This window comes from Prionailurus bengalensis, chromosome A1 (assembly GCF_016509475.1).
Source record: "Prionailurus bengalensis isolate Pbe53 chromosome A1, Fcat_Pben_1.1_paternal_pri, whole genome shotgun sequence".
NCBI classification, from domain to species: Eukaryota; Metazoa; Chordata; class Mammalia; order Carnivora; family Felidae; genus Prionailurus; species Prionailurus bengalensis.
This window is the reverse complement of record NC_057343.1, coordinates 102,183,514-102,195,554: the sequence shown is the minus strand read 5'-3', so window position 1 is coordinate 102,195,554 and position 12,041 is coordinate 102,183,514. Positions and strand designations below refer to the sequence as shown.

The following is a 12,041-nucleotide window of genomic DNA, read 5'->3' as shown; positions in this document are numbered from 1 at the left end:
CCATTTTAAGGTTCCCAGAAAATGTTAATGTGAAGTCAGGGCTGAGAGCCACTGGTATACACTGCCTTTTCCACAAATGCTTTCTCTTATTTTTTAAAAAAATTTTTATGTTTATTTTTGAGAGAGAGAGAGACAGCATAGGTGGGGGAGGGGCAGAGAGCGAGGGAGACACAGAATCCGAAGCAGGGTCCAGGCTCTGAGCTGTCAGCCCAGAGCCCAAAATGGGGCTCAGGAGCTGTGAGATCATGACCTGAGCAGAAATCGGACGCTTAACCAACTTGAGCCACCCAGGCTCGCCCCTCGTATTTTTAACTCAGTGGTAATACTCCCTACAGCAAAGGCTGCAAGCATTATCTTTAAAGCTATCCATTTTTCTTCTCATTTCCTCGGTCACAGAAAAAAAAAAAATTACTGATTTTCAATCGGAAAATTTTAAACAAGTGCATATAGTAAAATTCACTTCGACTTATCTCATATTGTCATTCCCAACAATCAGGATTTTAGTTTTCAGTCAGTCCATTAGTAGCTGGTAACTGGAATGTGTATAAATAGCATAGCATACGATATACATACATACAGTACACATGTCAGTTACCAACCTTAACAGATTATCAGAAAATAAATCAAAATCAAAGGGATGATTTCGAAGAGCTGATTACATTTTGATATTTCATTAAGTACAAATATTTTCAGAACCCCAATGTATAATGGAATGAGCCACAATATGCCCTGACACTCACGTGAAAGAACCCAGGAAATAATCTACCATTTTTAAATGAATATTGCTATTACAAGATTCCACATCTGTAAGGTGTATATTTTCGATTCATATTGTTTTCATATCTCTCGAATAAAAGCACATAAAATAATATTAAAATCGTATTAAAAAAATCTTATAAAAATCTGCATCTACAAACACCAGTATTTAAAAATGTCGCCAACAACTGACATGTACTACTTCCACCTCCAAAACAATACTAATTAACGTCTGCTCTTCAAATGAGGATTTTGCTAAAAGCTCTTGTAGGCATGTATTTGCACACCATAAAACTAGTGGAATACCAGGAATTTTCTCTCTTCTCAGCCTATGACATTACCTGCTACATTTGCCTACCATTTGAAAATATTCATTGCTAGACTATAATATAAGTATTTCACAAAAATAGAAAACAAACATGACATAGACTGGCTATATGGGGAAAAAAACATTTTCACTTCCCTTTTTACCAAAGGAAACTGTGACTTCGACTCTGACTCTAATACAATATACTCTAAATCAATGCCAAGTATACCACCTGAAATTTAAACAAGCTAAAAAAATAGGTAACACAATTAATAACTACAAAATATTCAGAAGTCTGCTTTTATACTATTCACTTGCATCACAAAAGGTATTCCGTGGCCAAATTCAACTTATAATTTTAAGGTAAAAAATTTGAATAAGTACAATTCTAAAAGCAAAGTATCAGTACATTCCAGGCACACTTCATTCAAGATAATATACAATAAAAGCAAAATCATATGTTAAAATCTAAGTTGGTGGAAAACATCCTACCCCAAGATTCTATTTTTTTCCTCCTCCTCAAAAAAAAAAAAATTACTATTTTTCCTGATGGCAAAAATAATGCCATCTGCTATAATATATAGCAGAAATATCCAAAAATATATATAGCAGAAAATCCAAACAATACAGAGACATAGAAAGAGTATAAAAATTAAAATCACCCTAAATGTAACTATTCATAAATAACTGCCATTAACATAAATATCCTTGCAGAGAATGGATGGATTTACTCTGTATATTCACAACTGCAACAATTACAATGACCATAATTACAACGGTCAAAATCCTTCATATATACATACACATATCTCAATATACATGTACAATACACACACACACACTCTATATATATTACAGAAACAGAAACCTTTAAGATAACAACTTTCTTGAACTTAAAAATATATAAGTTATTCTACTTCTGCATTTTTATTTAAGCAGGCCAGTTTGGAGGTTACCTGTGTGTGTGTGTGTGTGTGTGTGTGTGTGTGTGTGTCTGTGTGTGTGTGTGTCTGTGTGTGTCTGTGTGTGTCTGTGTGTGTCTGTGTGTGCCTGTGTGTGTGTGTCTGTGTTGCTGTGCTTCAGGGAAGATTTAAAAATCTCTGTTTGTTTTTATTTAAAAAAAATCCTCTAGCTAAAATTTTCCAAAGCCTGGAAACATATATCTGTACTAACAGCAGCTGGCTGACTGCTTTCCAGAACTAGCCCATGGTCCCAAACAAAACTGCAAGTCAGATAAATGTTTTCATGGCGTCCCACCTCTTGGGTCAGAAAGAACACCTCACCAGCAAGTAGCATAGAAGAGTCCACCCACCAGGCATGTGACTTAAGCATTTCACTCAAACCGTCCCAGGATTCATTACATTTCAATTCCAAAATTCTGTGATTTGCCCCTGCCTCCCCATCCTCCCCATGCCCCCAACATTTTTTTTTTTTTTTTGCTTTTCTCAAGATGGGTAAAAACTATCCTTTCCTCCTATCTTACTATGATTCCATGATTCAAGTCGACCCTTCCTCTGACTGATAAACTCCCATTTCCCCAAGGTACCTACTGTCCTCTAGGTGTGACTAAAGAAATGCGATGAGATCAAAAGCCTGGGCAATGTGCAATTTTTGGAGAGGAGAGAGGGCAGCGACTCAGAAAAAAAATTTCTAAATAAGTTCACAGGTACAAATTGTAATTTAAAGTTATAATAATTTTATGAGTTCCAGGGAAAAAAGGGACAATGTTACAACTTAGATAACTGATTTTATTGACTCAAAGTTAGTCAATATGAAAACTAACAGTGTTTTAGCTCCTAAAATATTCATACCTGAGCATATTTAAGATAGCAACATAGAAGCAGCTCTCTAATCTTTCATCCGTTACATTTGTACAACCCTTTAAAGTTCAAAGTGCATTTATATGCATTATTTATTTTCATTCTCAAAACAAGTAGATGCAGTGGTCACTATTGATTGCCTCTTTAACAGATCCATTTGCTTCCATGTTCTTCTTTCCCACAACTTTTAAAAATATCCACCCTTTGGAGCACCTGGGTGGCTTAGGCGGTTAAGCGTCCAACTTCAGCTCAGATCATGATCTCACAGTTTGTTAGTTTTGAGCCCCACGTTGAGCTCTGTGCTGACAGCTCAGAGCCTGGAGCCTGCTTCAGATTCTGTGTCTCTTTCTCTCTGCCCCTCCCCGGCCCGCTCGTGCGCGCTCTCTTTCTCTCTCTCTCTCAAAAATAAACATTAAAAGAAAATTAAAAAATATATAAACATCCGCCCCTCACCATGTAACTCAGGAAAATGTGACCCCATTCCCTATGGCAGGGGATATATCCTGATTAACAGAAGCCAGCCATGATAACCCCATTCCCTTTGTCATGACTGGCGAGGAAGTACACATGACCTAATTCTGGTCAATAAAACATGAAAGGAAAAGTATGCTGGTGAGCTTGTGCAAAACATTTCCTGGCCACTGCATGTCTAGATGTGATCTTGCTACCACCCTGAGGATGAATCCAACACAAAGAGAAGAGCAGAGCCAAAAAAATCACTGAGAGGCAGACCAAAGCTCTGAAAAACTAACCTAGCCTACCTCAGTATTTCAGTGTTCCATATCAGAAACTACCTACTGCAATTCAGGCAGTATAATGAGGCAACACCAAGATAAACAGTCTACCCCCATTTGTCTTTTCCTCCCCAACCTGGACCTCCTTTCTTATACCTAAAAGTTTTCCTTTTTACTTGAGCTGAGCTAGACAAGACAGGAGGACAGCTATTCTAAGCTGCTAGGCCAGCCAGCATGCTTTGTACCAAGCTCAAGGGCTCCTGCTACACCTCAAGGGTATGGCATTTCCTCTTCCAAGGGACAACTTCCTCTACCAATTCACTCCAGCGGTCCCTACACAGGCTGAGCAGATGTTGGGATTCTAAGAAGGCTCCTCTCTACATAAAAACTGAAAGGAAGAATACGAAATCAGATCAGGGACCATATAGGGAAATATGGGAGAACTGCAGCTTGATCACCTGACTACATAATTAAACAATTTACCCTGAGGTCTGAATGAATACAGCCAGGAATACGAGAACTTCTTTCTTTTTTATAAGAGGATGCTATTAAATCAATCTCTAAGAGAGAGCATAAGCTAGATGATATAATACAAGCAGATACCCTCAATATATTAACCAAGAGCTCCTAAGTTAAAAAGGGGATCATAAAAAATCTACATCTTAAACATTTTATGGCAAATAAAATATAAAAATGTACATTCCCAAGACAATCTTTTAATGTAAGGCCAAGGCCTTTCCTTCAAGTATGGATGGATGTACAGACTGCAGTTCTATTTTATCTTTCTTGAGAAAACCACACCTACTATAAATCACCTGTGATTTCCAGTTTCTGTTTCGTAAACATAGAAAGACATCTCACAAAGCTTAAAAGCAATCTTGTTATAGAATTTTTTTGAGATTTTTAGGGTTTTTTCCCTTAATTGTTTAAAAAGTTCTTACCCACACCTACATTCTCCTATAACTTTTGCCTCCAAAGTGCACTGAACAATGTTTCATCAAACTACGTAATTAAGACATCAAGTAAAACTGCCATCAACAACTTGTTGGGTGCAAACACAAATAATTCTTGGTAAGTATAAAATAACTAGTGGGATTAAAAGTTCAAAAACAGGGGTGCCTGGGTGGCTTAGTCAGTTAAGCATCCAACTTTGGCTCAGGTCATGATCTCATGGTTTGTAGGTTCAAGCCCTTTGTCGGACTCTGTGCTGACAGCAAGGAGCCTAGAGCTTGCTTTGAATTATGTGTCTCCTTCATTCTCTGCCCCTCCAACGCATGCACTCTGTCTGTCTCTCTCAAAAAATAAACATTAAAATTTAAAAAAAAAAAAAAAAGGAAAGGAAGCAAAGTTCATAAGCAAACTAAAGAGGGGCGCCTGGGTGGCTCAGTTGGTAGAGCATTCGGCTCTTGGTCTGGCTCAGGTCATGATCTCATGGTTCATGGGATCAAGCCCTGCATCAGGCCTCTGCACTGACAGCATGGAGCCTGCTTGGGATTCATTTTCTCTCTCTCTGTCTCTCTCTGGTCCTCCCCTTCTTGCACTCACACCCTCTCTCTGTCAAAATAATAAAACATTAAAAACATATTAAAAAAGGGGCACCTGGGTGGCTCAGTTGGTTAAGCGGCCGACTTCAGCTCAGGTCAGGATCTCACAGTTCATGAGTTCGAGCCCCGCATCCAGCTCTGTCCTGACAGCTCAGAGCCTGGAACCTGTTTCAAATTCTATGTCTCCCTCTCTCCACCCCTCCCCCACTCACACCCTGCCCCTCTCTCTCTCTTTCAACAATAAACATTAAGAAAAATGTTTTTAATATTAACAAAAAACACTAGAGCCTAGTGTACTGCCATTCGATGTAGCATGGGCATCAAGCAGTAAATGAATGAATTCTTCTGAGTGGGTTTGAACAGGTAGGGTTAAGAGAGTCTCCTGCAATAGTAGGCTGTTCCCAAGAGTCTCTGCCTATTCTAGCCACCAATCAACCTTCTAACAACTCATCTGTATCTTAAGAAAAAGGCTATTCTGAGATTTTACTTAATTCCAGGGAAAGCTGTAAAAACAAATGTGGATGTGATTTAGGCATATGTGGACATGACTTAGCTATGGATTTCCACGAAATTAAGTTATAACTGTATGATACATCATTAGTAAAGGAAATGACCAAAGTGTGTGTCTTTTCTACCAAATACACACCCACTTCAAGATCATTGTCAAGAATTCTTTTCTCATTAAAAAAAAAGATGGGCAGGGACTGGCAGGAGAGAATATAACCAGTCACTTACTATAGTTTAAGGACAAATCACCACACACCTTCTTGAGCTCCCCTTATAGGAGGAAACCCAAACATTTATGGTTTCTAAATCCCAGCTTTGAGCAAGGAGCTAGAAAAAACATGCCTAATAGCAGGCTCCAAAGTGTCTGCAAAACTTATCTGTCCTCACATCTCTCTCTCATTCCTTATTTTCTGAGTAATACAGAGCCTTTCCAAACTCACTTCACATTAATGGATAATACACACTTGATTCTACACATTAATAATCCCAAATACAGTTCTGTCCTAGAGACTGTCACTAAAGTATACTCTGAAGTAGCTTTTGTCGGCAGAACCATTCTGTCTGTTCCTATAGAATCTCTATAATTAGAGAACTACAGACACCTCAAAAACTGCCATTTCCAAAAAAGAAGTTACATTTTGAAGAAGTGACACCCAGAAATACACTAACACCAATCAATACCACTAAGCACCAACCACTCGAGAAAACACAAAGAGGATGGAAAATTGTAAAAACAACAGATCGGTGAGTTTAAGACTCTGAAGTCAGAAAAAGAAAATGATTTAAATATGCACTCTGCTAGATCTTAAAAAGGTTGCCTAAACTCTGGATGACCATTTCCTAATGTCAAAAGCAAGGGTTATACACCATCTAACAAATAGAGTTGTCTTAAAAGTATGATCTATATACTCCCTCTACAAAGTAGGCACTTAATGAATTTTAACAGGTATTAGTGTTGTCACTGGAACGTTCAAGACAATACAGATTCAGTTATAATGTTAATCCTTTTTGGAAACCTAGAGGGCAATAGTTAGTAAAACCCATCAAACAATTTTCCTTGTGAGTATACATAGACTTAAATAGTGTTACCGTGAGGGTAATATTTTTTGAAGCACTTCTTTGATAGGGATAAATTTAGGGGTTAAATTATTTTAGGGCCATTTAATATTTAAGATAACTAAAAACCTTATACATATTACCCAGAACTGTGGACATTTCCCATTTTATCATTCCACTGTTATGGTCAATTCTCTTTGTACACAGATTCCTTACATTTCAGTTTACTCATAAGGAATCTCACTACGAATGTATTAACAATAATCTAACTCTCCAATGACCTGTGTTTTGCTTTGTTGTTTGATATTTCAGCATTCCCTGGGTGGCTCAATCAGTCAGGCGCCCGACTTCAGCTCAGGTCATGATCTCATGGTTCACGGGTTCGAGTCCAGCAATGGGCTTTGAGCTGACAGCTCAGAGCCTGGAGCCTGCTTTGGATTCTGTCTCTCCCTCTCTCTCTGCCCTCCCACACTCACTCTTGCCCTCTCTCTCCCTCTTTCTCTCTCTCTCAAAAATAAAACAAAAAATTTAATACTTCAGCATTCCCTCTATAGTCTGATACATCCTTTTGGGAAACCCTCTGAAATTTAAACAACCACTTGTTCCATTCTGAAAATCTCTGAATCTATAAACTACACTAGAATAATAGTCTATTGCCAGTATGCAGGGGATTACAGAGGGGATAGAGAAATAAACAGAAAGCTTCCCATTTCTTCCAAAGGCACATTTTTCACAGCCTGGATTCATTTCATATAAAACCAATTACCAGATTACCAGACACACCCATATTCAAGTTCAAGTAAAGAAACAGGACAAAGCCAGGTATGAAGTGTTTTAGATTACATACTTTTCTGCTTTCCTCCCATCAGCAGGAATGGTAACAACTTGATTATTCTGTTATAGTTTGTTTCCTTCAACTTACCATCCTTATTTGCCGACCTACTTCCTCTAAGCATAAAATCTGTACATTTGGACCTTTATATCTCAAACTGACTCATTTTTAAATACAAGGCATTCTGGACTTCCATGGCCTGATATCCACCTATTTTCACAGCTTCCTCTCCCACACAGACCTCGTGGCACAGGAGCCTCATGTCCAGACCAACAGGCCCTATAATACCCAACCACACATACACGAAGCCCCCGTTTTGTCCCTTAACATATTTTAACACCCAAATGGAGTGTTAGCAGCTCTCAAGTCATTCATAATTCCTCACTCAAAAATTAGTATCTCTTTGTCTCTCATACACACACACACACACACACACACACACACACCATGCTTCCATGCACCTCTAATAAATCCCACAGGTGTCCTGTGTTGCAATTATCTCTGCATGTCCAAGTCTCCCTTTAAGACAGCTCCAGGGTCTGACTCATCTTCATAGTCTACCCACTCTTCCATTCTAACCACAGAGTAAAGGTCCTTTGTACATGGTTAAGGTCCAGGTTGAACTACACTATTCCTTGATTTTAATCCCAGGCATTTTAGTTGAAGGAATAAATGAACAGCCTGTGTTGAAGATTTTGTTAATGGTTACCGCTTGGAAATCTAACAATGAAAATGTCAATAATTACATAATACATTAATTTTTGCATTGATGAATAGCAGAGGAGGGCAAAGAGCACAATAAATCATCCCTGAAGACGATCATTTTCTAAGATCCCCTCCCCTCAAATGTCTCATATATATATCAACATTAAAATTAACCTTTCTGTCCCCATTCCAATAAAAACTAATACCTGATGCATTTCCAGAAATGCAAGCTCCCTGTAAGCAAATGAGTCTGTACACTTCAGAGAATCTATGCCAATGCAGTTTATTTGGTATCTTTCTTTCAATGCCCATAAATACAATTTTCACTTTATGTCCAACTATAAAAGCTAATATATACAAAATACAGAACACGGTTGGATCAAAGTTTGGGAATAGTTATGAAATACACTAAGCACATCAGTCCACCCCACCCCCCCCAAAAAAAGTTATTAAGAATGTCACAAACTGTAACTGATTTTTGGTGGAAAACGTTTTCTTAAACGGGCCTCATAATCTTTCTAATCCTGCCTTATTCTTACAATGTGCGTTTTCTTCCACTCTCTATTTACAGGGAAAGCAAATATTCCTCACAAATACATACAAGGCTTTAAAAAGTAGATATTTTCCATTTTAAAAAGTATCCTAAGTATTCCTTAGATGGAGCTCAACATCTTCTCCTCTCTGGGGGCAAATGTCATTCACAAGAAGCAACTGCACAGGAAATAAATACTGACTTATTTTCTTCACTTACTAAAAATCAGTAGGTTTCTACTTTTCCAATTAAAGTCGACGTTCTAAAACAAAAGGTTAAAAAGGGGTCACTTACTGGCCAGCCTGGGTCCTCATTACAACAGTTACAACTAATTCGCACAGTGTAGCAACAGTAGCCATCTCCCACGCAGACTCTCCCTGGCTCTCTCCCACCCATTAACTTTTCCTCCTTCCCTGGGGGAAGTGGAAGGATCCTAACACAGGCCTAACTGCCCTCACCCCACGAGCACACACACATCTCCATCACCACCACCGACCCCCCCCCCCCCCGCCCAGAAAAGAAATGTGGGAGCTGTGGACGCTTCCGTGTGTCACTTCCCCTGCATGTGGGATAAACAAACAAACCAGCACGGTAACAGCAGCCAGCAGAGAAATTTTGTTACCCCCCACATATGCCTCGGTTAAGTTTTGAGCTAAGTCGAAAGCTCTATGAAATAGGTAAACCCCGGACCCCCCCCCCCGGCCCCCAACAAACACGCCAGCGGGAAGTTTACCCCTGGAATGAATGCTGGCCCCTGACACCTCCTTCCAGCAGCCCGATGCCTCCCGCCCGGCCGCCCTCCCGAACCCCCCACTCCGAAGGTAATTGTCTTGGACACAATCGGGAGCGCTGGGGCTGCGCTCGCGACCTCAAAACCCCTCCCCGAGGAAGCCCCCGCCTCCTCCCGGCTCGCCCACCTCCCCCGCGTCCCCACTCGCGCCGCACCGCTCGGCAACTTCTGCACCCGCCCGGCCCGCCGCCCGCGGCCCCCTCCCCGCGCGCCCAGCCCTCCGCGCCCTCACCCCCGGCCGCGGCCCCTCCCGCCCACCCTCCGCCCGCCGGGATCCTCGCCCACCCCTGCTCCGCGGCCCCCGCCCGCGGCGCCGCCCCCGCCGCACCCCCAGCCCTCCCGGCCCGGGACCCCAGCCCACCCAGCCCCACCCGGGAAGGAGGGAGCCGCGGCCGCGCCGAGGCTGCCGCCGGGCCGGGGCCGGCCGGCCGCGCGCCACCGCGGAGGGGGCTTTACCTCAGAGGCGCGGCCGCGAGCTCGCGGGGTCGGTCCCGGGCGCGGGCGGCGCCCCCTGCTCCGTCAGTCAGCGGCGGCGGGGGCAGCGGCGGCGGCACATCACACCCGCCGGCGACCGGAGGAGGAAAGCGAGCCACGCAGGGAGGGAGCGAGCGAGGTAGGGGGGGAAGGAACGAGCGAGGGAGGGAACGCAGCTCGGCTCGGACTCGGTCCCCGCACTACTGCCGGTGCCTCCTACCGCCGCCTCTGGCCGGAGAGTCGCCGCCCGGGTCGCTGCTGTCGCCACCGATGCAGCCGGGAATGAATGCACAGCGGCGCCTCGCTTATCCGGAGGTCAAACATCCTTCTGCCTCGGGCATCCGGATCGGCGCCGGACCCGGAAGTGAACACATGGAAAAAAAATAAAAAAAGGAAAGCGTCTCTCTAGCGGCGGTGGCCCCCAAGCTCCCGCATCAGCGAAAAGAGCCGAGTAGAGCCGAAGATTACACCGGCCTGTTCGGATTGGCCGGCTCGCCGACCGGAAGAACGGCGGCACGTTCATTGGCTGGCAAGGCATATAAAAGCCAAGCCACTCCTCCATTCCCCCACCTCCGCACGAGCGGTGCGTGAGGGGGAATGTGGAGTAATAGTGGATACGGGTACGTTTCCCTGGGCGAGGCCAGGGGAGGCGAGGCTTGACGAGGTCTCTGGGGAGAACTGGGGGAAAAAGGCTCCCGTGATTAAGGAGAGCTGCTAAAAATTCCGCGGCTTGGGTGAGCAAAGAGCCTAAGGGCGCCATTGTGCCAAGTCGGGCTGGCGAGGCTTTGCGGGGCACAGCCCTCCAGGTGCAGAATTTGGGGGCCCTGGCCTAAAGGAGTGACCTCACTGGGTTGACATCCCCCCTCCGCAACATACACTTTGTTATAACCCCAGTGCTGTGGCAGAGATGCGGCGGCTTGGAGATGGGAATTGTGGCTCACGTTTGCATCCCAGCTGCTGCCTGTAGAGAACTCCGTTGGTGGGCTCAGGTCGTGTACAACGTGATCGTTACCATCTCAGTGTCTGAAGGGAACCTTCTGAAGTTTCGGGAGGCCAAACATCCCTCAGGTCGTCGAGTTGTCGAACACACACAGACTGGAACCGGTGTTTTCTAACTCCACTTCCCAGTCCAATGTGCCCACACGGAAAACGCAGAGGATGCCATTCTCTCTCTCTCTTACAGCTGGTTAAGTGGGATGAAGATAATGCCACTTTGAAAGACCGCTACGGAAATGGATTCGCCGTGAAGGCATTTGCAGAGGACTCTGAAAATACAGCTTTTTAATTGTTAGCGATTACCTAATACTACTTACGTTTCAAGTTCTTTCAAAAGACAAGCATTAAGGTGTGCATGAAGAAAACTCATAGCCTGGGCGCTGTTTAAAAATTCATGTATCAAACAGTTTTATGTTTTGATGCGCTCTGTGTCATGACGCTTGAGGCTCTGTCTCACACTCTCAGGAAAAACTTAAAAGTCTCCAGTGAAACCAATGCGCTTTAAAATAATGAAAATATTCTCCCTCCCTACCTTACCTGATGATAGCCTCCCTGCCTGATGATAAGGTTAATGTGTAAACTTCACAGGCGTAATTATACGGAAAGAGGCTGTTTTTGTTTTCTGTTACAATCGATTTTTATTGATTTATTACCACTCTCCTCACACTCTTTCCTAAACTGGAGGTGAAGAACTGGCTATCACTTGGTACTGATAAGAGCCCTGCTTCTGTGTTTACCAGACCACCATCATTTTATTAGAGACTCAGAAGCAACTAAGATTTTTGCATGATCAGACTTGAGAATAATTTGCCTCATCAGATTGAATATCCCAAGGTTTCTGATCTTTGCCAGGGTCCAGTACCAGACAGGAAACAAAGTTAACCTAACCCTATCTCAAATAAAGGAGGAAAAAAAGTGTCTGCAATACAGGGAACTCCAAACACTGTAATCGGCAACTAACCGTTTTCTACTCTGCCTCAAAAAGCTC

General features: G+C 42.9%; 1 protein-coding gene across 19 annotated transcripts in view; it reads right to left on the bottom strand.

Annotated features, from left to right (window-relative positions):
* The window catches only part of CSNK1G3 (casein kinase 1 gamma 3), a 105,136-nt gene extending 94,753 nt beyond the window's left edge, over positions 1 to 10,383 (bottom strand). For 12 of the 19 annotated variants that reach the window (XM_043586370.1, XM_043586432.1, XM_043586408.1 and 9 more), the window contains exon 1: positions 10,040 to 10,147. The gene's annotated coding sequence lies outside the window, so the exon portion shown is untranslated. Of the gene's footprint in view, positions 1 to 10,039; positions 10,148 to 10,277 lie in introns of those variants that run through there. The other 7 variants (XM_043586378.1, XM_043586424.1, XM_043586469.1 and 4 more) reach the window with 1 other exon arrangement.
* Positions 10,384 to 12,041: the final 1,658 nt, after the last annotated feature.